Source organism: Drosophila ananassae, chromosome 2L, assembly GCF_017639315.1.
Source record: "Drosophila ananassae strain 14024-0371.13 chromosome 2L, ASM1763931v2, whole genome shotgun sequence".
NCBI lineage: Eukaryota > Metazoa > Arthropoda > Insecta > Diptera > Drosophilidae > Drosophila > Drosophila ananassae.
The window spans coordinates 21,772,686-21,796,266 of record NC_057927.1 but is presented as its reverse complement, the minus strand read 5'-3'; the positions used below and the strand labels follow the sequence as shown (position 1 = coordinate 21,796,266).

The 23,581-nt window shown below is 43.1% G+C and overlaps 1 protein-coding gene across 3 annotated transcripts in view; it reads left to right on the top strand.

Annotated features, from left to right (window-relative positions):
• The first annotated feature begins 1,298 nt into the window (after window positions 1-1,298).
• LOC6498953 (serine proteinase stubble) overlaps window positions 1,299-23,581 on the top strand; it is a 30,454-nt gene continuing 8,171 nt past the window's right edge. The window contains exons 1-2 of one of the 3 annotated variants that reach the window (XM_044714274.1): window positions 1,299-1,701; window positions 18,566-19,374. The gene's annotated coding sequence lies outside the window, so the exon portion shown is untranslated. Of the gene's footprint in view, window positions 1,702-15,060; window positions 15,274-18,565; window positions 19,375-23,581 lie in introns of those variants that run through there. The other 2 variants (XM_032456207.2, XM_001955579.4) reach the window with 2 other exon arrangements.

Genomic DNA, 23,581 nt, shown 5'->3' with positions numbered 1-23,581 from the left:
TGCTAATGTTCGTTTCTAATGGTCGGTTTGAGTTACGGCTATGCCACTAGAGTCCAAGACTCCGACTAAAACTCAGACTGGGGATGTGGATGTGGATGAGATGGAGTCCCAGTCGCAGCTAAGGAATTCTCAATATTTCCATTACTTTGTGGCCAACGTCTGGGATTTGTTGCGTTTTTTAGCGGCATTTGAGCTCTCTGTCGCCTCTCTTTTGGCCAACTATTTAATTCACATTGGTGGAAACTCGATTGTGTTGTTTGTGTTTCTGTTGCTATTGGTATTGCCATTGCCATTGCCCCGTTGCTTGTGCCCCACTAGCCCCACCTGTTGCACCATCAAATTGCAGCAACCACACACAAAATGATCAGCAGAACGTTGCATTTCTTCCACACTTTGTTGTACGCTACATGGGGGTAGAGTGGGTCCTTTGGTTGCCAAAGCGGTTCCATAAAGAATGTCAACCGAAGATCGACACAAACTGCAGGAGTTATGACGTAAGAGGTATCTTTTCTACAGGTTCTCCACTCTTGATTAATGTTTAAAAATGATTCTTGACTCGTTTTGCGACATTATCTTGAAAGTGCTTAGTATATCATAACAGAATCCTATGAAACTTTAATAAATAATATATTTGATGTCTAAATAGGGTTTCTTGAAAGAGATCGGTATCAATGTCTTCTCAAGTCTGAACAATAAATAAAGACACCTTTTCCCAACCACCCATTTCAGAACGAAACCCTTTGTAACTAAAGATAAACATAAGAGAGCTCTCTCCTAATGTTTCCGAATAGCAATCTCGGATCTCGAATCGTTTGTTTTTCCATTAATCTTATGGGGTGGTCTGGTCTTCCCCCACTCAAGCGCCACTTTCTTTGGGGTCTAATAGATCGATCTCGGATAGAGTCTCCCTTGTTTCGTTTGTCTTACGCAAGCTACAATTTCATTAGCCGACTATCGTTTCTGAGTGGGGGGGACTTGAGATCTATTAGCTGGCCACCTTGTAGAGCATATCCCTGGACGGCCACGGCCCAAGCCATAAATTTCTGCACACAGTTCAGTTCAGTTGGAGTTGCATTGGTTTGACTTAGTTTTTTTATTGTTCTTTTTTTTCTTTATTTGTGTCTGTATCATTCTGTTTTATTTATTTTGTGAGTAAGACTTGGGTTGGGAATGCAGTTGGGTTGGCGCTGTTGCTTCTGCTGATGCCTCTGCCTCAGCTGCAGTCTCTGTCTCGGCCTCTGTCTCTGCCACTGTCGACGTCGGCATTCTCCACTTGACTTTCAGTTGAAATGCGTCCGATCAATGGCGATCGAGTTAGTTTTGTTAAGATCTCGTCCAGGCAAAGAGTTAAGTGCAGCCGGCCGGCAGTTGTGTGTCCGTTTGTATCGGTATCTTTGTATCTCTCAGTATCTCACCAACATCCGCGTGTATCTGCATCTGTGTTTGTGTGTTAGTGTGTCTGCCATTCTGTGCTTGTGTGCGAAGGATTCCCGAACAGGATGCGAATGTCGCGTTGGCTAACGGTTCTCCAGCGGCTCTTTGGCCACGTTTTTGTTTCCATCTATCTGGAAGTGGAAGTGTGCTAATGTGATAAGCCGCTTAAACCGAAACCGAAAAAAAACCGCAAACCGCCTTGGGTCCCGCCAACTCCACCTGGAGGAGTTCACCTGCTCTCTGGCCCCCATCCAATGGTCATTCTGGGTATGTATCGGACACGAAGCCTGCGGTTTTTTCGAGATACGATCTAATCAATCATTTGGAGCGTTCCGAGATTATTAATTGTTTGTGGGCAGGTGTATCATTTTAATGGATATACCACTCATTGTTACACGATGTGTGGGAAGTGGGCAGTGGGAGGATTTTATCTGCGAGATCTGCGTACTTCTTTGGTAGAATTCATTTTATTTATCCTTTGGATTTTATAGTCTAACTATGCAAATATCAAATAATACATCTAAAAATACATCTAACTAAAATCTAATTATTTTTATTAAATTTTATTTTCATAAGTAGTAGTCTCCACTACTTCATTGGCTTTTAAATTCCTTGTTTTTATATCAATTCTTTTAGACTTTAAGACATAATTAAAAATGTATATGACCTTGCGGCAAAAGAAAGCTTACAGAAGAATGCAGTGCAACCTGCAGTTGTTAGAGATTGGAAGTGCTACAATTTGTGCCTCATAAAACACGTAATTGCGGGCCACTGGCTTCCGTTCTAGGTGTCTTTCACCTTCCTAGTTTATGGGAATTTTTTGGGATAATAACTCTAGAGATATAGACAGAAAAACCTGCAGTCAGTCACACTTTTAGTGCTGATGTTGCTGCCACGCCATCGTCATCGCCATCACCTATCTGCTGCCCCTTGCTGGGGCACGCATATTTAAGGTCCGATATCAATCTTTCGCAGGAATGAGCAATGACACTTAATGGCATTTCGTTGCCAGCTCTCCAGCTCCATCTCCATCTCCATATCCATCTAAGAGTCCGGAGCTCCGTTTTATGGCCAGCTTCCCCGTGTACTGTGCATACAATGAGAAAAAGACGGCCACGACATTGGCTTGTTAAGTGTTAACGTTAAGTGCCTTGTTACTTAATTCGCCTCTTTTTTTTATCTCCTCGTACTCTAATTCCATGTCTGTGCCAGTGCGAAGGAGCAGCCAAAACAAAAACACCACAAGGCAGCATCAAGAAAGCTTTTACCCTCGAAAGATCACACTATAGTTTACCCTAGCAGGGGGTACTACGACTTTGCGAACAAGTCAACATCGAAGGAGAAAGTGCACTTCGCATTAAATGCACATATAACACTTTTAATTGATTGGATTTTTATTGCATTTTTTTATGGCCTATAGAGAAACCTTAATTTGTTGCTTCATAAAAGTCCACAAAAAACATTCCATACTATACCTCAAAAATTAAAGCTTTATATTAAAGAAATTTTACACATTGTTCCTAAAAATATACAATGTCTTAAATAGTTCGAAATAAGCTTTTTATGTATTTGTATTTCTAAGAAGAATATAAATCAAGACTTGATATATTTTGCATAAAATATTTTAATTAATTTATTGTTCCTCTATGTGCTTTAATCATTCATTATTTTTCCTAATTATATTAGTTTAAACAATAAACTTTTTGATATGTAATGATAGCTGTGGGGATCTCTTGGCGTGAAAGAATTTCTCTAAGAATCTCTTGGCTTGGGTATGCCATTCTTCGGTCTTCCGGCTCCGGCACTTTTCTCACTTTCTTATTGTGGCTTGTCTTCTGTCTTCTGGCCAAAGTGAAACAGAAGACACGAGAGTCGGACCAAAAGAGGCAGCAGTTGAGTGCCGGAGATGATCTGCACCATTATCACACGCGACATTAAGTGCAGCCATAATGTAAGCGAGCATTTTCTTTAATTTACAGTTAATTGAGTCTTATGGGGTAATTATGCAAGCAGCCGGATTCGTCCGTCTGTCCTTGTGTCCGTCTGTCCGTGCGTCCGCCATCCTCTTAATTGCAGGGAATTGTGGCGAATTGCCGGCGGAGCACAGCCCTCACTCTCCATCTCATTGGTTGCAAGCAGCGATACCTGGCAGCGAACGTAAATCAATCAAGGTGCTTTAGTTTGGGCCTTAATTAAGGCCCGCGGGGTCATTAAGCCATCGTTTGGGGTCTGGGCGGGAGTTCGGAGCGACTGAGACGGCGTGCGTGCCCAGCGGCAGTGAGTCCTCCGTCAGGTGATCTACACCAGTGCATTAATCTGAGCCACATCCACTTGTCCCTGGCACGCTGTAGCCGACCGTTAGGAGGCACAGTCCAGCACTGACCATCGGAATCCTCTCAAGCGGCAGCCGCAATGCGGCGCAAACAAATTGCAACGATGCGATAAGCCAGCTCCACTGACAATAAACGAGTGCCCAATCAATCTCGGAGTGGCAGCCGCGGAAGCCACACGCAAACGTGCTGCTGCCCAGCCACAGTGTGGCCTCGCTATGCGAAAAAATCGCAAGATGGGGAATAGCACGAATATTCGTTTTTAAAGGGGACACCAAAGACATCTTAAGAAAAAATTTAAAAAAAATTTTGTTTGCAGATTTTGATGCAGATTGACGGAAAATTGATCTAAAAACTATTTAAGGTATTCCGCTTGAAAATCGGGTGTGTTTTGGCAAAGATATGGCCTTTCAAGGTGTCATACCGACCTTCACATTCGGTCTTCTGAATTTTTGAAGGGGACACCCCAGAAATTTTAAGAAAAAATTTAAAACAAATTATGTTTCCAGATTTTGATGCAATTCGACGGAAGACCGATCTACAAATCGTTTAAGGTATTCCGCTTGAGAATCGGATGTGTTTTGGCAAGATATGGCCTTTCAAGGTGTCATACCGACCTTCCTATGCGGTCATCTGAATTTTTGAAGGGACACCCCAGAAATTTTGAGAAAAAATGTAAAAAAAATTATGTTTCCAGATTTTGAACGTAAAATCAATCTAAAAATCGTTTAAGGTACTCTGTTTGAGAATCGGATGTGTTTTGGCAAATTTGGGTTAAAAATGCTAAGGTTTAATTCTTTAGGTCATAACCCTTCGCTGGTACCCACTGTACCGAAGATTCTGGTCCTCAAATAGCTTGGAAAAGACCCTAGATGACTTGGGCGTTGTGTCGGTAACCGCTGGCTTCCTTTCCGCAGCCTCATTTGGATTGTTGCAGGTTGCAAGTGTCTGTGGAACCGTTAGCAATCATTAGCAATGAAATCAATTGACGGCCCATATTCAAGTGGTTAGTGGTTAGGCCGTACTATAGGTGGAAAGGGTGCTCAGTGGCAGTTGCAGTTGCAGTATCTGCAGTGGATATCTGTGTGTCTGTGGATAGATATGCGGTTGCAGCAAATGATTGATTGATTGGCACACAGGAAGTTCAAATCGATTGTGAGTGAGCTTGGATTGGATGATTCTAAGATTTCCTTTCTAGATTTCTGTTCACAGGTTGAAGTGGATGTCTTTTTTGTTTTTTTATACTTTACTTGAAGTCTTGCCCTCTTTGATGCACTTTTAATCTTAATAACTTACATCATTTTATTATAGAATAATATTTTTAGACTTTTACCCAATAGAATAAAAAGTTCATGCCTCTTACCAAGCTTATAAAGATTCTAATTAATTTAATTAAAAAATCAATCGGATTCATAAATTCTAATTGAAGATGCCAAGTTGCATTTCCCCGTGCTGGCATTATCTGCGATCTAGTTTTGGATCACCTTCTCAGACTCCCTGCCCTGTCACAGCCTCCTTCATCGCCCATCAGAATCGGAATGGGTCTGTGGATCGCCAACAAGAAGGCTGGGCCCGATCTCTGATTACCCATGCTAATACCCACATAGAGCGAGAGCCACTTGGCACTTGGGCATCATTCCCAGCTCCAATGGCAGTGCCCAGTGCCAGTCCCAGTCCCAGCCACAGTGCCAATGCCATTGCCATTCCTTTCCGCACTCTCACTCCGGGGGCAATCTGGTAGCTCGTTTTGGTAGCTCGGGCCCCGGTCCAACCGCTGATTATCTCCTGGCCCCGGAGAAGCACTCAAAATGTTTGCCCAGCCCGATGCGGGGATAGGGGGATTGGATCGGGGGAACTTCAGGGGGTTAGGAATGATTTGGCGAACGAATTGAGCTGGAAGGAAATTGCGTGCAATAAAAGATAGATATGTTTGCGACCCGGCTATCAGCTGTTGATCATTAGACAGGGAGGGGAGCACAAACGTATAAATATTGGCATATGCTCTGCTTATCTTGGCCAATTTATAGCCACGTTCTTGGCATACCCTAGCGGGAAGTGGCTTATAGAATTTGTTGAAGATAGTACTTTAAGCTTTTATATAAGCTCTTAAAAATATTCCCTAACTATGCTCATTAAATATTTCTTCCATCCCCTAATAAAGTATCTAACTTTTATAGAAAAAAGTAAAATATTTATACAATCGGTATAGAAAACTTCTACACCTTGTTGGTAACTTCCATTCTTGTTTTCGTTTCTGTGCTGCCAAATGACTCAATAGTCGTAAGCTGGCGAAACTAGTTCTGCTGCACGCACTCGTCACGAATCTAATGTAATTCTCAATTACGAAACGAGTTATGCCACAAATTAAGCAACAGAGATGGCGATAGAGCTCTTGGCCTAACTGCACTTTCTTGGCCAAAACTTAATGCTAACAAGCCGACAGTCGGGCACCGGCATCGGCACCAACCGATCCCCAAAACCGAGCCACAAAAGGGCGTCAACTGGGGGGCGCCAACCAAATTAGGAGCACCTGCCCAGACAAAGGTGTTTCGCTGTTATTAATTAACAACAATTCGATTTGTGGCCACACTTTGAGGCACACTCTGAGCAGAACAGAACCGAACCGAACAGAAGCGGCACGGCGTTGATCATATTCGGGATATATATTCGCCATATGCCATACTGGTCCGGGTACTGGACTTGGCTTGGCCTGGCCTGGGATGGCATGGCATGGCATGGGATGGGATGGCCTAGCATGGCTTGGCCTGGTCAAGAGCGAAACACGTTTGGCGCGGAACAAGTTCAGGCGTTTGCGCAGGCGCTCGCCTGCTCGCCATGGAGGAACATGTCTATAGACCCGTTCCCGTTCCTGTTCCCGTTCCCGTTCCTGATCCATTCCGTGCCGCCCGTCGTCCACCCTTTATGTTCGCCACCAAAACGGCTGAACGGCAGTACAGCAAAACGGCGACGAGGAAGCATCCGTTAAATGCGCTGTGGGCCATTGTCCAACTTAGCCCGCTTAGCATTGGGTCAACTGCGCGAACGCGAGTTCTTACCACTTTGCCAGCTTGGCTGGGAAATGGGACCACGCATGGCCCAGACAGAAGACACAAGACAACTGGAATCCGGCATCCAGCTCTCGACAAGTGGCGATCCTAAATCTGAGTCTGTGGCTTATTTGAATAAAGGTGTTGCAGTTGTTAAGCGGCCCCCGTGACAGGTGTCTCTCCTGCCTTGGACATAGCTTTGTGTCCCAGCAGCTAGGATTGGGGTCTTGCCATGGCTCTACCTCTGTCTCTGCTTTTGCCTTCGTCTTCTTTTTATTATTTTGCCTTCTGGCCAAATTGCCTGGCTAATAAAAATAAATGCACAGCGGTCGGGCAGTAAATGAAGATGTTTCATTGGAAAACTTACATGGAGAGCAAGTATTTGTAGCTTTTTAAAACACTTTTTAAAGGCAATCTTCTTAGAAATTGTTGAAACTATAATATAATTTTTCATTTCTATTCATTATATTCCTTATTCTATACTATACATAGTATTCGCCTCGAAAAGTCAACACATTCCTTACATTAGATACATTTCCTATTTGGTAGAGGTCTACTTTTCTTCCTTGAATTTCTTCGCAAAAAAGTGATTCCCTTAAATGTAAGAAACCTAAATATTTTTGAGATATTTTTTAATAGTTTCGAGCTGGAATTGTCTGAGCCAGAAACTCTCTTCCCCCAAGAGACAGACCTCCATAGCATTTAAGTGTAGAATATCCGAAATATGCCGAACAGGAAACTGGCGATCAGGCGGCTGATGAAGTGGCGGCTCTGATCGACTTTTCCGCGAGGCATTCGCCCGATGACCAAACCGCCAGGCCCCCATTTGGACAATGGTACCACCGGCGAGTGTTGAATTTCACCCGGCTAATTGCCCGGCTGGCGTTGAATGATGCTACCAAGATGGATGTGCAGCGGCCATATATTCATATGTGTGTTTATGGCATCAGAGTTCCGAGCTGGAGGCGCCTCTCCCAGGAGGGTTCGGGAGAGTTATGAGTTGCGAGGCCGTAAACTTGCATATGGCAGGCATGTTCTCCGGATTAATGGAGTAGTGGAGTATTGGCGGATGCTTCAAACGATGGGAATTGGATTTTGGTTAGCCTGAGCCGTGGCTGAGAGTTAATCCTGAGCTTTTGTCTGAGATTGAGCCTTTCCGATCACATGAGATCTTTCGTCTCTGACCATAAATTCTGCAAATTCAAAGCGCGAAGGAATGCCAGTGGCCAATTATTAGAGAATGTCAGCTTGTCGCTGATATCTTGGCCATGTTTGTATTGACGATCTCAACTCTCCAGCTCCAGCTCCAGCTCTAGCTCCAGCTTCAGCCGATCCGCAGCAGCAAAGGAGCAGCCGATGGAGCGCTCCACTTATCGCTGCCTCATATCTAATATAGACAAGCAAACAGGTTCCCCCGGCAGCAGTTCAATCACGTCTGTTCCTCAAGTATTCTCAAGTTCCCAGCGAAACCCAGCATATCCCAGTTGGACTTGGTCCCAAAGCTGGACTCCTCGACTTCAATACTCTTTTCTTTTTTTTTTTAATTGCGGCACTGCATCTGCTGGGCAAAACGTTTGACAAATGCCAATGCCAACAATTACACGAGCAGCGATATTTCATGGAGGCAACTGTGATTTGAACTCATTACGCTGCTGCCCCACCACCACCACCACCAGCACCACCATCATCACCATCATCAGCCGAAGCTTCGTCATCGTCTTCTTGATCATAATGAGATTGGCAATAAAGATGTTCGCAGCTGGTTTGGTACATCTTAAACATCCTAGTACCACAACTGACCTTGTGCCACTCTGGCTGCGACCCAGACACAAGTGAAAACAAAATCCCTATTCAAATCCACGGGCTCCCTGCCTTATTACTGGACCAGAGTGGAGTGGAGGATAGTGCAGGGTAGTGGAGTGAAGTGGCATGCCTCCAAGTGCGGAACCAGATGCATGTAAGTAACGGTCCTGCGGCAGATGCCGCGTCTGCCTCGTGAGAAATCAAACTGTAAAGTGCGACGCGGTCTCTGACTCCATCTTCTTTAGCAAAACTCCAACTCCGACTCCAATACAAACTCTAACTCCATCTCCGACTCCGTCTCCGTCTCCGTCTCCTACTCCAAACAGGTTGCAGTGGTCGTATACCATTTTCGGTTTGTTGCGCTTCCTCACACATGCATCTTGCAGCCTCGGCATCCAAGTGGCAGGAATGGAAGTTGCCGCTCCGCGCTCCACTCTATGACGAGTGGCAGCAGAGACTCTGGCAAAGACTTTCCTTGTACCTGGTATTAGCCCAAAACCAATTGCACAATTTGTAACAGCTTTTGACGGTTTCTGTCCCCTGCCCCCATAACACCTTCCCTTCCCATCCCTTCTCTCTCTTTATATTTTTTTTTCTTTAGCCGGGAGCTGCAACTGCAACTGCAACCGAATCCGACTGCTGGGCCACGCCCTTACCTCCAGCTCTTCCCAGCTCCTCTCTGGAAATCCATTTCCACTTGGCTGCTCCGATTGTGATGTGTCACCTTTGGGCTCAGTGGGTGTTGTGGTGGCTGATTTTTGTGACACGCGGAATGTGGTTTCCCGCATGAGGATTCTTTATTTTTTTGATTGCGTGATGGGCTTCGAGGATTTGCAATCTATTTTCAATTACTATCTGAAAGGGAATAGATTATTTCTTCCACGAAAGACTCAAGATTTAAGCACAAACTTGCAGAATCTAATAAATTCCCCTTTCAAGTTTATACTTCTTGCATAAAAATATCCATAAAACGCATTTTAATTGCCATTGTTTATCCTCAATCTGAGTGCGTCGAAAAGCGGAAGTCCCTGGAGCAGATGCTCCATTGGAAGCGTTTCTAATCACCTCTAATAGAAATTAAATATGTAAAATTACGGGCTCACCGACGACGACCGGCTGGCTATCTGATCAACTTTACAACTATCCTGAACGTCTTTAGAGATGCCTTAGATGCCATTAGAGTGCGAGAAGTTAGAAATGGCGAGGTCCGTGGATGGTAATTCTTGGCCGGCTATCCCTTCGCTGGCAGTTAACTTTCAATCAACTGTATCATCAGTCATCAGCTTGCGAGGAACTGGGCGTGGACCCGATTGGAGGGGCAGCTATCGCCTAGCGTCTGGTTGTAGCTCTGGGATCGGACCCTGGGATCCCGTCCAGACTTCACACCTTTCGCGAGCACACCTGTAATTTTCACCACCAGTCCCGGATCGCGACGACGAAGACAATTTGTAGGACCCTCCGGGCCCAGTACCACAGCTGATTCGGGCAAACTGATTGCGATTTCTAACTGCAGCAGCACACGCTGCAATAATTTCGTAATTTCTCACTCACTTAATTTAGCACAATTAATCTCAATTTCAGCTGTCAACCGTGGAAGGCGAAGGAACCTGGCAGGAGTGCCCCCCTTGCTCCTCCCATTCCTATTCCCATTCCCATTACCGTTGCCGTTCCAGTTCAGGTTGAGTCAGAATCGGAGACACTCCGCACCGACCAGATCCCAGCCTGGCACGCACATGACGTTGTCGGGGCAGTGGGAAGATTCCCATAAATATTGGACTGCCGTTAGAAACTCATGTGTAATTTGTCAACTGAAATTAATCTGCGTCCGACTTGAGTCTACTCCGGGGTGTTGGGTGATTTGTTTGGGGCTCTGTCCGGACTGACACCCAAATTGAATCGCATGCCAAAGCCCTGACTCCTGACTGTGGTGACTCGTGGACGGACTCCCTGCCTGACATGACCTGGCTTTAATCTGCCCCATTCATCTCTCTCCCCTAACTCAGCACTCTTCCACTCAATTTAGTCCACCCAATGCCCCTTCTTCTTGTCTTGGGACTTGGCCATTGTTTATATTATATCATCATAACGCCAACTGTTAACTGACTGTGACCGTCGCCTGCCTCCGACCAAAAGTTCACCCAGAGAGTCACTGCCCCTGTGGGTTATACCCATTCCGAATCGGGGTCTGCTGCCTGGGATGGTAGCCCATAAAAAGAGGTTACCTTTTTTTTGTTTTTGTGTTTATGCAAAACTAGAACAACTGGAATGTAATTAATAGACTTTACTGTTGGAAATTAATCATGGGTTTTGCGAAAGAGAAATATATATTATTCTTGAGAAGAAGCATACTCTTAGATAATTTAGGGGTAAGTTGCCTTAAAGATTAATCCTAAAAGATATATATCATATCCCTTCAAAAACCATAAAAAATCTTTTTCGAGAGCATTCCAAGTTCGTCTTAATCCAGTTCTTCAAACTCTGGCTTCCTGTTGTCATACCCATTTGGATGCCTATTCCCTCGTATTGCCACACATTTTGGGCTTTTTTTATTCTTTTCGGCCATTAGAAAATGTTTAGGGTTACATTTGTGAGTGCTTTTAATTTAATTTGCCTGCAGAGTTCGCTGCCATTTTATTGTTTGTTAGCTTCTTCTGGTTTTCCTCAGATTATTATTTCTTTATTTTTTTGCCACATTTTGCGGTTTTGAGTTTATGTTTTCAACATTTCTCTGGTGGCGGTTTAACAAATTTTCTGGAGATATAGCCTCGCCAGGGTCTTGTCTTGGTTTTGGTTTGGGTTTGGGTTTTGGTCTGGCCTCTCCATACTGGTTCTCCCTGTCTCTCTTTCGCCAGTGAGTGAGTGCTTCTCTTGGGCTGCCGTACACTTGCTTAGATATAGATATGGTCTTGAAACGTTAGCAAACTCACACAGACACAGACACACTTCCAGGAGGGGGGTCGATGGCTAGGTGCACCGAAGCTCTAGCTACAGCTCCAGCCAGAGAGATATTCCCAACTCCCGGCTCCATCCCATGTCCATCTCCATTCCGTCCACATTTATGGCAGTTGGCAGCCACAGAGCCATAGTCGCAGCCACAGCCACAGCCACAGCACGGCCACAGCAAGGTGTTATTTTCATTTCTAGGTTACTGACCCATGTCACATGTGTGTGCGGAAAATTCAATATTGCTGTGAAAAATACTTACACAACTATTAAATAAAGACATGGCCAAGAAGGAGACGAAGTCAGGAGGAACGGGGATGGGGACGGCCCAGCTTAGTGCCCAGCTGCCTGGCTTGTACTTAATAATTACGCTCATTTCATGCATGCAATGTTTGGATTCTCGGGAATCGACCGCCCACCATGTCCCTCCCTTCAGTGCTGTCTCCTGCCCAGGCGGCTTGACTTTTCCAGCTGGAAATGAAAGAAAAATTCTTCGACAGCTGCCGTTGGCAGTTCTTGCTTTTGGCTTAATTAATTACCACATTCCACTACCATCTACAGTATGTGTGTTATCTCTATCGCTTTGCCAAACACAAGCTGTGAAACTCGTACCGAAAATCGAAAGACTTAAGACACAAACTCGATGCCATTCGCTTTCCACTTCCTACTCGATAATCGATTGAGTTCGTACATGTCATTTGCAGCGCTTTTGTGGCATTGTTGACAGCACAAAACGATTCCGAATGAAAATGACATGATGTGCACGCCAAGATCGGGCTTAACCAGAGCAGTTCCGTTGCGGATTGGAGGCCGGAGTCTGCTATTGAGCGAGGCCTCATTGGCATGACAAATTGCGACCCATTAATCTTGACACGGACTTTCACTTTGCCCCAGCCCATAGTTCCCAAAGCCCGTAGTTCACACACGGCTCAGGGCACAGGGCTCTTTGCCGGAGCTCTCCTATTATGCAAATGTCAATCGAAGAAGCGTTGACAGGATGCTAAAAGCCAAGGGCTACACTTGAAGTTAAAGTAGGTTTAATGTTTAGGATATTTTTAGGAGACAGTTTGGAATTAATTGAATCCTATTCCTTTATCTTGGACAAGATGATTTTAATAATGATGTATAGTTATGATATAAAGGCATTTATTGAGACCTCTTTCTGTAAAATAATTATAAACCAATATATTTTCTTTTTGAACTCAATATTACATTAAATATATTACCTTAAAAATATGAAATTAAGAAATATTTCTTTCCGTGTAAGGCCTAACTTACTTTGTTCCTCTGGGAGCCAGCATAATTGGCAAATATATTGGCAGCATTTTGTAGCTCCAGCTCTGGCCATTGTGTTAACCATTTAAATTAACGATTTGAGATTTGATTCACGTGTAAACGATTAATCAAGACTCAAGCAGAGACTCGGACTTTAGCTCCAGCTTCAACTCAAACTCCAACTGGCTCTGGATGTGGCTGTGGCTCTGGTAACTCAGCCCCTTGCCACCTGGCTGACTCTCAAGTCGGCGGTGCCACTTGCTGCGAAATGGTTACCCAGCCCCCGGGGTTGAGGAGCTGACTAAATGGGTCAGTAAGGTGGAATTCGATTTTCGGCTTACATCGAACGCTTAGAGCCAAATTAAATATTGGCAAAAAAAGATGTCATGGGGAGTTTTTATGGCAGAATTGGGATATTTTAGTTTCGGGCTAAATCGGCAGACCCATAACAGTTGGAATTAATAAAGGTGAACAAAATGTGGGTAGCTGGAAATGGCCGAGAAGCTGACCCACCAAACCAGATAAGCCAAATTAGTGACGGAATTTATATAAAGGAACAAGACACTATTAGGTGTTCTTAAAATATTATTAATATTATTCTTAGATAAAAGTATCTCCTAATTCTTCAAATCACTAGAATACAACTTCATTTCCAGCTGATTTATGATCATTTAGCGATGACAGTGTTAAATGATCTCGGGTAAATTGATGTCTGAGTAATTCAGTAGTTAGATCCCAGCAATCGGCATGGATCCACAATCACCGATCACCTATCACCGGTCTCCGATACCCGATCGACCATCAGTGTTGAGTATTCTGTCATTGAACTGCTCTTCTGTGCAGGAATCCACGCAAAGATCCATTTATCAGCGAGCAGTCAGGCATGAATGGATTCCCCTTTGCTTTTTGCCTGCGATCTGCGATCACCGATCACCGATCGAGAACCCGGCCACGTTCGTTGAACTGCACTAAACCGATCACCAGACCAGACCATTTACAATGTCCGAGTGTTAATTTTTCAAGCCGGTTAGCTGCAATAGATTATGGGCAATTGGAGCCAAATTTGATAGGGATTGAGGGATAGCATCATGCAAATCGTTTGGGTTGGCACTAATCGCTCTGAAAACCCTGCTGGTCTAGCACTCGAAAAAAAACAAAAATAATGTTTAGAAAATCCTTGAAACTTGTTACTTATTGCAAGTTTCCCTATTTTTAGAGGTACTAAAACCTTCTTATATTGTTTCTATTGCATTTTTTTCTCTGTGTAGCAAAGAGATAAACACTACCTTGTCAGATTAGAGGTTCCTGATAAACCGAACCTTCCTAAGCTTATTAATTATTGTGTTCTTTTTATTGCTGATGGGATATTTTCTTTGCAACCGGATCATTTGAAAGAAAAAATCATAAAATTTTAATTAAAAAGCGGCCTTTAGACTAAAACTAGCCGGAAAAAAAAAATATTTCTCTCACGAGTCCTGGCAGGAAGTGATGTGAATTAAATTCCATACTTTATGTTACCAGTTAAAGGCCATACAAATTTTCACCGCACATTTAAGCGATTTACTCAACTATTTATCTTAATGGGTTTGCCATTTTGGGACTTGGATTTCAGCATCCACAACAGAAATGAATCGAACTGAATCATCGGAGCGACCGCATTTGGCATATCGCCTGTCAAAAGGCACAATAGACTGCACTCAGTGTTATATAACAGTTATACTGATAACTCATAAAAAAAACCCCAATGAGAGGCGAAAAATCTTTAACACTGACCCACTTTCAAAAGTCGGTGAGTCAATAAAGAAACCGCAGTGGACCGACGACAGATCGCTTGCGCTAATACGCAGATTAAATAATCGCACCGACCATGAATCATCCGCCGGTCGGTCAGGTGGGGGTGTCTTTCCGAGGCGAGCCTGGTGACAAAGTCTGGGAATTGTCGGAAAAGTTGTCGTCGAAAGCCATCCGCAAAATTTATGGCCACACACTGGTCGGCTATTTGTTTACCTGCTCGAGTCCGGGGGAGGTCGAGGTCGCCGCGACCGTAAACATTTGTGCACTTATCAATTTGCGAGCCCCGGAGCCACAGTTCGCAAATCAGCTGTTCAAACGAAAGACTTAAGACACGAACTTGCTCGCCGAAAGTCTCTCTTTGACGGCGCTCTTTCTTAGCTCTTTCGTATGAGCTTTTCTCTTTGCAACTAGTTAGTGGAAACTGGGAACAAGCACCTGGCACCTCACCTGGCGCAGTTTTATGCGCTGGCTGCTGCTCGCCGGCCGCAGTTTGGCTTACACAGCGCTCGAGTGCGGTTCAGATCGGTTTCCGATTCCGATTCGTATTCGGTTTCGATTTCGTCGCTCGTTCTTCTCCGGTTCGCAGCTCCTCACTGGCAGCTCCATTCTTGGCCATCAAAGAAAACTACGACAACGATAGCAAAAAGGTGCCTAATTTTTTGTATTAGCCTCTGGCTAGAAATCAAAAAAAAAATTTATAGTAACATAATATACCACAAAGAAAAAAACCGAAAACCAAAAATCGAATACATTTCAATCAATCAAAAAGAATGCCTTAACACAAAAGTTAATGTCGAGATAGCAGACGATCGAAATTGTTAATCGAAAATTACACACAAAAAATGGAAAAAACTGTTAAGACATAAAGCCATAAGCCAGAGCCGTCAAAAGTGAGAGTTTTCCACGCCTGTCCAATAAATAGCTACATAGTGTGTGGTTGTGTGTGGAGTGTGTGTGTTCGGAACTGTGTTCGGGGTAATTTTGCCCCGTAGTTTCTTCATCTTGGGCTCCCTCTTCTCGATGGTTAAACAAACTTGCGACTCAATCACGACTAATTGCGCATGCGAGGCCGCTTTGTGCGTATTTAAAGCGCCGCCTTGACGGCAGCAAAAGATACTCTCCTACCTACCTATACTCGTATATTACAAAACCGGAGCTTCCAGAGTCTGCTTAATATGCGTGTCACGTTGCCGACCATCAAGTTCAAATTGCATTCGCTGTCAACGCATTGCTGCAACATCAGAAGCAGCAACTGCAGCAGCAGCACCACCACAGCAGCTACAGCTTGCGGCACGCGTTGAAATTTTGAAATTAACACCCAAAGGGGGAACAGGTGGATAGGGAGAGGCGCAAGTGCGACAGCAGCATCAACTGGAGCACCGGCTGCTAATTAAGAAATAAAAACTTATCGGCTAAACCGAAATGTTGACAGCAGGATAACAGGATAACGTGGCAGCAGCCTGGGGGAATGACCCTGCCTCGAATGCTTTTGGCAGGTGACATGAGCACTAATTAGTCTCTGCAAATGCTAAATGCAAACAGAAATCGTTGCTCGACTTGGCACTTGTTGAGCAGCAAACAAAATAGGAAAAAAAAGAAAAATAATGAAAATCAGCAAACTGAAAAGCCAAGCGAGAACAACGAAAAACGCTCCGACTTTTGCTGCAAATGCAAAGTGAGTTAATGCCGCGGCAGCCAGTTTTTCCTGCTCCCGACACTGTCAAATGCCAACTCTTGGGATCGGGATCGGCCTGGGACCTGGGATGGGAGCTGGGAGCTGGGTGCTGCTCGTGGGGCATTTAACTGCCAAGCTAATGCACTCACTCACAGATACTCACACACACACTTGGGAACACACGCCAAGACAGGGATCTAATACCAGTGCAGTTAATTAATTTCTTTGTTGTTCTCTACGGTAAATCATGCAGTATGTGTTGGTGTTGCCTCTTCGGGAGAATTTTCGCGCAGAGAGCCCCTGGAGCACCTGAAAAAATAACAAGAAAATTATTTTAATAAATTTTTTTGCATATCATAGAAAGGTTTTTCGCCTTAAAGTTATAGTAAAAATCTTCATCAACGATGATCTATTTAAGAAAAAAATTTAAGTTGTAATAAGAAAATATTTTAAGTTGTTACAACTATTAAAAATCTAAAAGAATTTTTATTGAAAAGATTTCAAATTAGACCAATAAACAAATGCTATTATATTTTTATATTTCTTAGACAAAGTTTTCGAAATACTTGCTACAAAAATGAAAATCAATTTAGGTCTAGATTATTATTTAGCATAATAGTTACTTGAATATATTTTTCCTCTGTGCAGAAGTGACTGAAGAACTCCAATCAGAACTTCCCACTGTTTATTGAAGAGTTTTCCACCATTTGAGATGGTGGCATGGTGTGGGGCTGGCTGGTGGTGCCGGCACCGTGAATTTTCCACCACCAACTGCCACCGCCTCAGCCACTGACGACGCTGCCACAGCAGGCCGCGTCTTTGACTTTGTCTTTTGTTGCAGCTACTTGAACTGCATTTGCATATAAATTAGTTTTGATAGCGCTCCATGGAGTTCCCAAGTGCTGCATCAGCCTGCAGTTTGATGTTTGTTCTCCGAATGCGTTGCGAAAAATCAACTTGCGGCTGCCGCAACTGTCTAACGGTATTCATTAAGTGAAGTACAACACACGGCGACTTGGACGGGCTAAAGTCCAAGGTGGATCCACAGGAGCAGGAGCAGGAGCAGGAGCTGGTGGTGGTGGAGGAAATCAAGCGATAAGTCGGCAATAAAAATTGGCAGCACTTTGGCACAATTAAGGCAAGAGACATTGCCAACAAAAGACCTGGCCAAACGGCAAACTGGCCAACAGATCTCTCTCTCTCTCCGGGTCTGCACCAGTTAATTGTTGGCCGTTGACAACTTCCACTCGTCGTCGTGCCACAAGGAAGCATACCATTAAGCGGCAAAGAAGTGCAAATTCACATTTAATGAGCCCATGGGCGGAGGGGCGATTTGGCTAAAAGGGGGCGGGGCAAACGGGGCAGGAAGCTGCGGTCTGAGTCGTGGATGGCTGAAAGTGATTCTTGTGGTGGGCATGGAAAAACAAACAAAGGAGATAAGAGGAAAATTATAAAAATATAACTATAATAATTATGAAAAAATTAAATCGAAAACATGTTTCGAAGGGCATATTATAGTGTTAATTATTATATTAAATTTTTTCAGAATATATTAATATTTTTTTATTAAAAAACATTTGTAGTTCCTCTCACAAAATGCATAAAAATCCAATTCGCTACCCTAATTGCTTACCAGCTAATTTTCCTCTCCCCCTGTTAAGCATCTTTAAATTTAAAGACCATCAAGCATGAAAGTCCGTAGTGCTGAGTCCAAAATCCGGAGGAGTCCCCTCCCCCGGGTTTGTCACTTTCGAATCAGAAAGATAGGAAATTATAAACACGAAACATTAATTCGGCAAATCGTCGTCGCTTTCAACTGTCACTTTTGAGTGGAAGCGCGAATGTAAAATGCAATTTCCATTTCCATAACGCCTCATAACTCAAGATAGCCATCAATTTGGGTCTTTCTTGGCTAACTGCTAGCTGGCAAACTGCTAACTGCTGGCCGGCTCCCCACGAGCTGCTGATATGCATCAATTTTTGGCAATTCGGTTCGGCTACCATTCAACCGAAAAACCGAATGCAAACAGGGTCCGGCCAAAACACGGAGCGTGGAGCTGGTTTTTTTTTCTTTTTGGCCTAATCATATAGCTGGGCTTGTCGAGTCGAGGGCTTTTTGCATAAATTTCGATGTTTCGTTTAAGAGTGAGAAAAGTAAAAAAATCAAAATCGAAAATCCATGCTAGGCATGTGATTTCTAATTTGATCGTTGGCCCATTTCCATTAACAACTTTACTTCTGTTTTTTTTTTTATTATTTTGCAGCCCACGAACGCCCACGACCTGAAGTCTGAGAAAATAATAAAAAAAAAAAGAAATCAACTGAAGCTGAAACTGAAACTGAACATAAAACTTAAACTAATAGTAAATAGTAAAGCTGAAACAAAAGTGAAAAACAATAAAATTGAAAAGGAAAATCGCGGTGCAATAAAGGCAAAACTAAATCACAAAGCTAAATAAATAAATACAGTTCGAGACGCAGCAATAAAGAAAACAAATAAACCCCCTTGGGAGAGAAAAAAAAGGTCTCCACGTCAATTAATTAAAAGTGTTATTGTTGTTATTCGTGATTGTTGTTGGTGTGTTGCATTTATTGCCTCGAAACTAAAAACTAAAAACAAAAAAACTGGCTCACTTTTACAGCCCAGCAGTGAAATGCAAATCAATTCAACATAAATTTATTAAAACAAAAGCTAAAAACGAATAGAAATTTTGTTACAATTTGAATTGCCATTACTCGGCTCGGATTTAATGTGTTTTTTTGACCATGAAAACGATGGAAAGTTCGCGAATCTAAAAAAGGAAAAATAATTAACGAGAATTCCCCAAACGTGTGCGTGAAAAAATTCGACAAGAAAATTGTATTAATATCTCCACAAGATTGAAAAATAAATCATAAAAGGAAAAAACGGCCAGTGGCCAAAATGGCAATGAGTGAAAATCAAATTTAATAATCCGTCCACAGTTCGTCGTTCCATATAAGAATAATTAAGACTCTCCCAAGACTCTACCAAGTTGCAAGTTCAACGATCCAAGCCAAACAGCACAGAATAGAAAACTGAACTGAAAGTCTAGTAAGTATTTGAGTGCCAATTTATTCTTTTTATTTTCAAAGCTTTCACCAAAGAATTTATGATCAGAAATTCTGGAATAAGGAAAACCATAAACTTTGACTTCAAAATGCAACTAACTTTAATAAATTATTGCACAGCAGTGCCAGGGCTTGATTAGTATTTTCTATAAAACCTCTCACCAAAAACGCGTCTATTTACGGTTCTCACCCAGTGTTAATATTTTAATGACCATTTTGTTGTTCCATTCCCTTCTTCCAAGTTGCTTAATTAGGGAATCCGTCCGTTAGGTCCGCGATCCGAGGCCCAGAGATCTCTCCTAAATGCTGGAGTCTAACATCAGTATTTGTTTTATTATCCAAGCCCCCCTCCTGCCTCTTCTAAATTGTTGACACCTCTTGGAAGAGGTGTAATCTTGCCGACTAATTTGATTTGGCCCCGCCATTTAATTTGCCCAGCCATTCTAATTTCACAATAGTTGCCACATCAAATCTCCTCCATAAATCCGACACTGCCGCCAGATGGCTGGCGATTATCCGCCACAAATGGGAGGAGGAGTGCCTCTGTTATAAAACCCCCAAGCCTGGGGAGCATGTGTCGTTTTATTAGCGAAAGTCATCGAGCAGAATAATTGTTGCATTGCAGTTACTACTCCAACCAAAAAAGGGGGGGCCAAAGGGGGCACTTTGGTTGCCAAAAAAAAATCCTCATCCCATTCATGCGGCAATCAAAGTGCGCGCTCATAAAGCGCAATTCACTTGCGCGTAAAACAAAATTTGTCCTCTTACTCTTAACCAATTTTTGTGTCTCTGGGCAGAAAGTCAGCAAACTGTGACCATATCTTCCACAGTTGCTTCCAGCGGTTATATAATTTAGTCGAACCCATTATTCCATTTGTACAACTTCAGGCGCAAAATTATTTAAATGCGCCAAAAAAAGGTTTCTGTCGCTTTAGGAAATTGTGAAATTATATCTATGCGATAGTTTAATTTCTGATTATTACGGCGATTGGGAAAGACCTTGGCTCTGCGAACAGTTATACAATAAAAGTGCAGTGGCCTCAGGGTCTTAATAGTTAATAGTTAGTTTATTTATGGAATGGTTTTCTGTGAAAAAACAACTTTCAGAATATTCGGGGCCATTATGTAATTTCATTTTCCCCAAGTCATGCCTTAAACACGACCTGATGCAATAGAGAATATATAATTAAATCATTGTAGAAGGTGGCTTATTATACAAGATCTGGAAAGAAATTCCCACCCAAACAATGACTCTGAAGAAAGGTTAAAAGAGGTTACACCTTTCAAGAAGATACAGATACGGGTTTATGGATAAAAGTCACATGAAATGGATACAAATGATATTTATCACTGATTTATGACTTCAACACAGATACTATTTACAGCTATATCCAGCAATTAAAGTCCGAAGTCTAGACGACGAATGCAATCGCTGAATTAAATGATGAATGAACCGGCCAGCTCTTATGAATGAGCCAACGGACTGTGATTATGACGGCCATTCATCCAGCCCGAGATATATAATTATATTTGAATTAATTGCGGGCCAGAGCAATTAACACTCTTGACACTCTTCGCCAGAGCGGGAGATCTAGTTCGATGAAAAAAAAAGACCACTCTTGAGGTGTGAATCGATCGATTTTTTGGCCAGCTTTCTGCTGCTCATCTTCCGCCCGGAGGAAGACCACTCGAGCAGTCTGCAAATGAGACAAGTGAATGCTGATTGACCCACTGAGTCTCCAGTGGAACTCCGCTCCGGGCGTGATCCAACTGCCAACGTGCATTTCATGCAAATTAACGATCGGAGATGGACAACCATCCAACCTATCCCTTCCCAGCACTCGGAGGGACATTTGCTCCGAGCTCATTTCACTTTCAATCTGTCAAATTGTCACAAAACATACACAGACCGTTGAAAAGTGATTGCGATTGCACGACTCTGTCTGAAAATGGTAGTTTTTGGCCTGGTATTTGTCCGGTCGAAAGTGTTACGGTTGCGCTGCAAAGACTGTTACTTTTTGGGGCCCTCATTTACGGCCAATTCGGATCGTTACGGTTACGCACGTGTTTGCGGTAACTTCCTCATGGGAATGATCGTGCCTGAAATGGGGTCTTTCAATTTACCAATCCATTCAACGCCATAGCATTCATGGAGCCTTTGGGTTAGACCGTTATGAAATCGAAAATGAAGCCATTTAGAATAGGTGCTGGTGAGATGGAGAGCTTTGGAGCTGGAGTTGGAAATGAAAACCCAAATTAATTATGCCGCTCTGGCGGAGGGGAAAATAAATTACGAGAAGTCACTTTAGAACCCGACCTTAAAAGCTGCAGCGTCATGCGGTTCGAGCCTGGCCAAGACAAAGTAAATATTTGGACAATGGAAAACAAAGCTTACACCGCTCCGGCCTACCCTCCTCCTGCTCCCAAAGACGAGGGAAAACCCACAAAAGCAAAAGGCAAAACAAAGGCCAAGAAAGGAAGGAAAATAAACACAGAACACAAAAAAAAACTCACAACAACAATAACAGCTGGGGGCCCAGCTCATCTAAACTCAGTCTGCGGTCAGTTGGTGGTGCAAGTGCAGCGGCGAAGCAGCCACAGGTTGCACAGCACTTGACCATGCCCACTGGCCTGGCCATTAGCCGCGTGAGGTTAATAAACCAGGGGATGCCTGGTTCAAGCCCGGGACTCGGCTCTGCTCTGCTCTGCTCTGGCAGTGATTTATGTTTGTGGCCCAGTCCCGGGCACTTAACAGGTTGGAAACGTGTTGCTTTTATTTTGGGCCCGACCGGGAACGGGCTAATGCCCCTCGTGCCCCCGTCTCATCTGAGGATCTATGTTCCACATTGCGTATGCGTAATGTTTGAATTAATTACGCGTCTTGAGCCGAGACTCCAATACGTTTTCAATCAGTCAAGAGGCTGTGGCTACTGCTGTTGCTGCTGCTGCAGCACCACAGTGGTGTCATAAAATCACCTGACGTGGAAGACAAAAAGAAAGTTGAAGAATAAACCACATCCTGCGATATTTAAGAGTGGTAAGAGTCATAATTTTCAGGTGATTAACTAAAATAGAGAGAGCGAGAGAGTCAATTTACGAATTTGAAAACCCCAAATGGAAAGTACTTGGGTTTTTATTGGAAATTCATTAGAAATTTTAATAGGCAGGTAATTTACAAAATAACGAGACATTAAGTATTCCCACCCTTTGTAGATTCTTCTAAAAAGTTTCCAAATTGTTACAAACAAAATAATTTTCAAGCTCTTTAGTGTTCTAACTCTGAAAGAAAAATGTGTTTATGGAAAATATAAATGATATAATAGAATCATAGAAGGATAAACCCTCTAAACATTATAGTAATTTGATATTTTGTTTATTGGAATAAAAAAACTTTAAATAGTTCTTATAATAGAAACCCAACAATGAAAAGAATAGATTCAAAAACTGTATCTAGATCTAATATTTCAATTTCAAATTAGTTTTCTTTTGTGTGTACTTGGACGTATGCTCCTAAATGCATAAAACGGTTTCTGCTCATTAATCCCTATATCAAATGCCTGTCATTTATCATGCTGCACTAAAGTTACATATTTCCTACGGCGATTCCCAGTTATAACGAGATTTTAAACACTTCTTTCAATTTACGGCCCGGCTTCCGCTCTTTGAGACTCGACTCGTTCGCTTAGTTCTGTTCAGCTCTTTTGATTTTCACAGTGATAAGCAGCCGGCTCAGGTGCAACGACTTTTTTTTCCCCTCCCCCAGGTGTTCTTATTACTCGTACTCGAACTCAGTTAGTACCAAGTACTCACACATCGAGTTACACAAACAGATATGGTACATACATAAGTATTCGTATTCCGTTTGAGGCAATGTTGCGGCAGTGGCAGGCAGAATCGAGTGACCGCCTCCAGGTATGGATGGATTTCACATGGCCGGGCCACTCAAAAATTGTGTTTGCGTTACGCGCAGTGATTATAACAAGCTCCCGGCTCGGCTCCATCTCTCCCCACTTTTTCTCTACTCCACTCCACGCTGGCTATCCCTCTTTCACTATCTCAAAAGATGCCGCCAGCTGCCGCCCAGCTTCATCTGAAGATGCCCCCTGCCACTCCTGCCACGAAGGGATTTCTCCGGCACTTAAAAAAAATCTAAAATTCTTGATTAGCAAATGGTTTAAGAAACAATGATG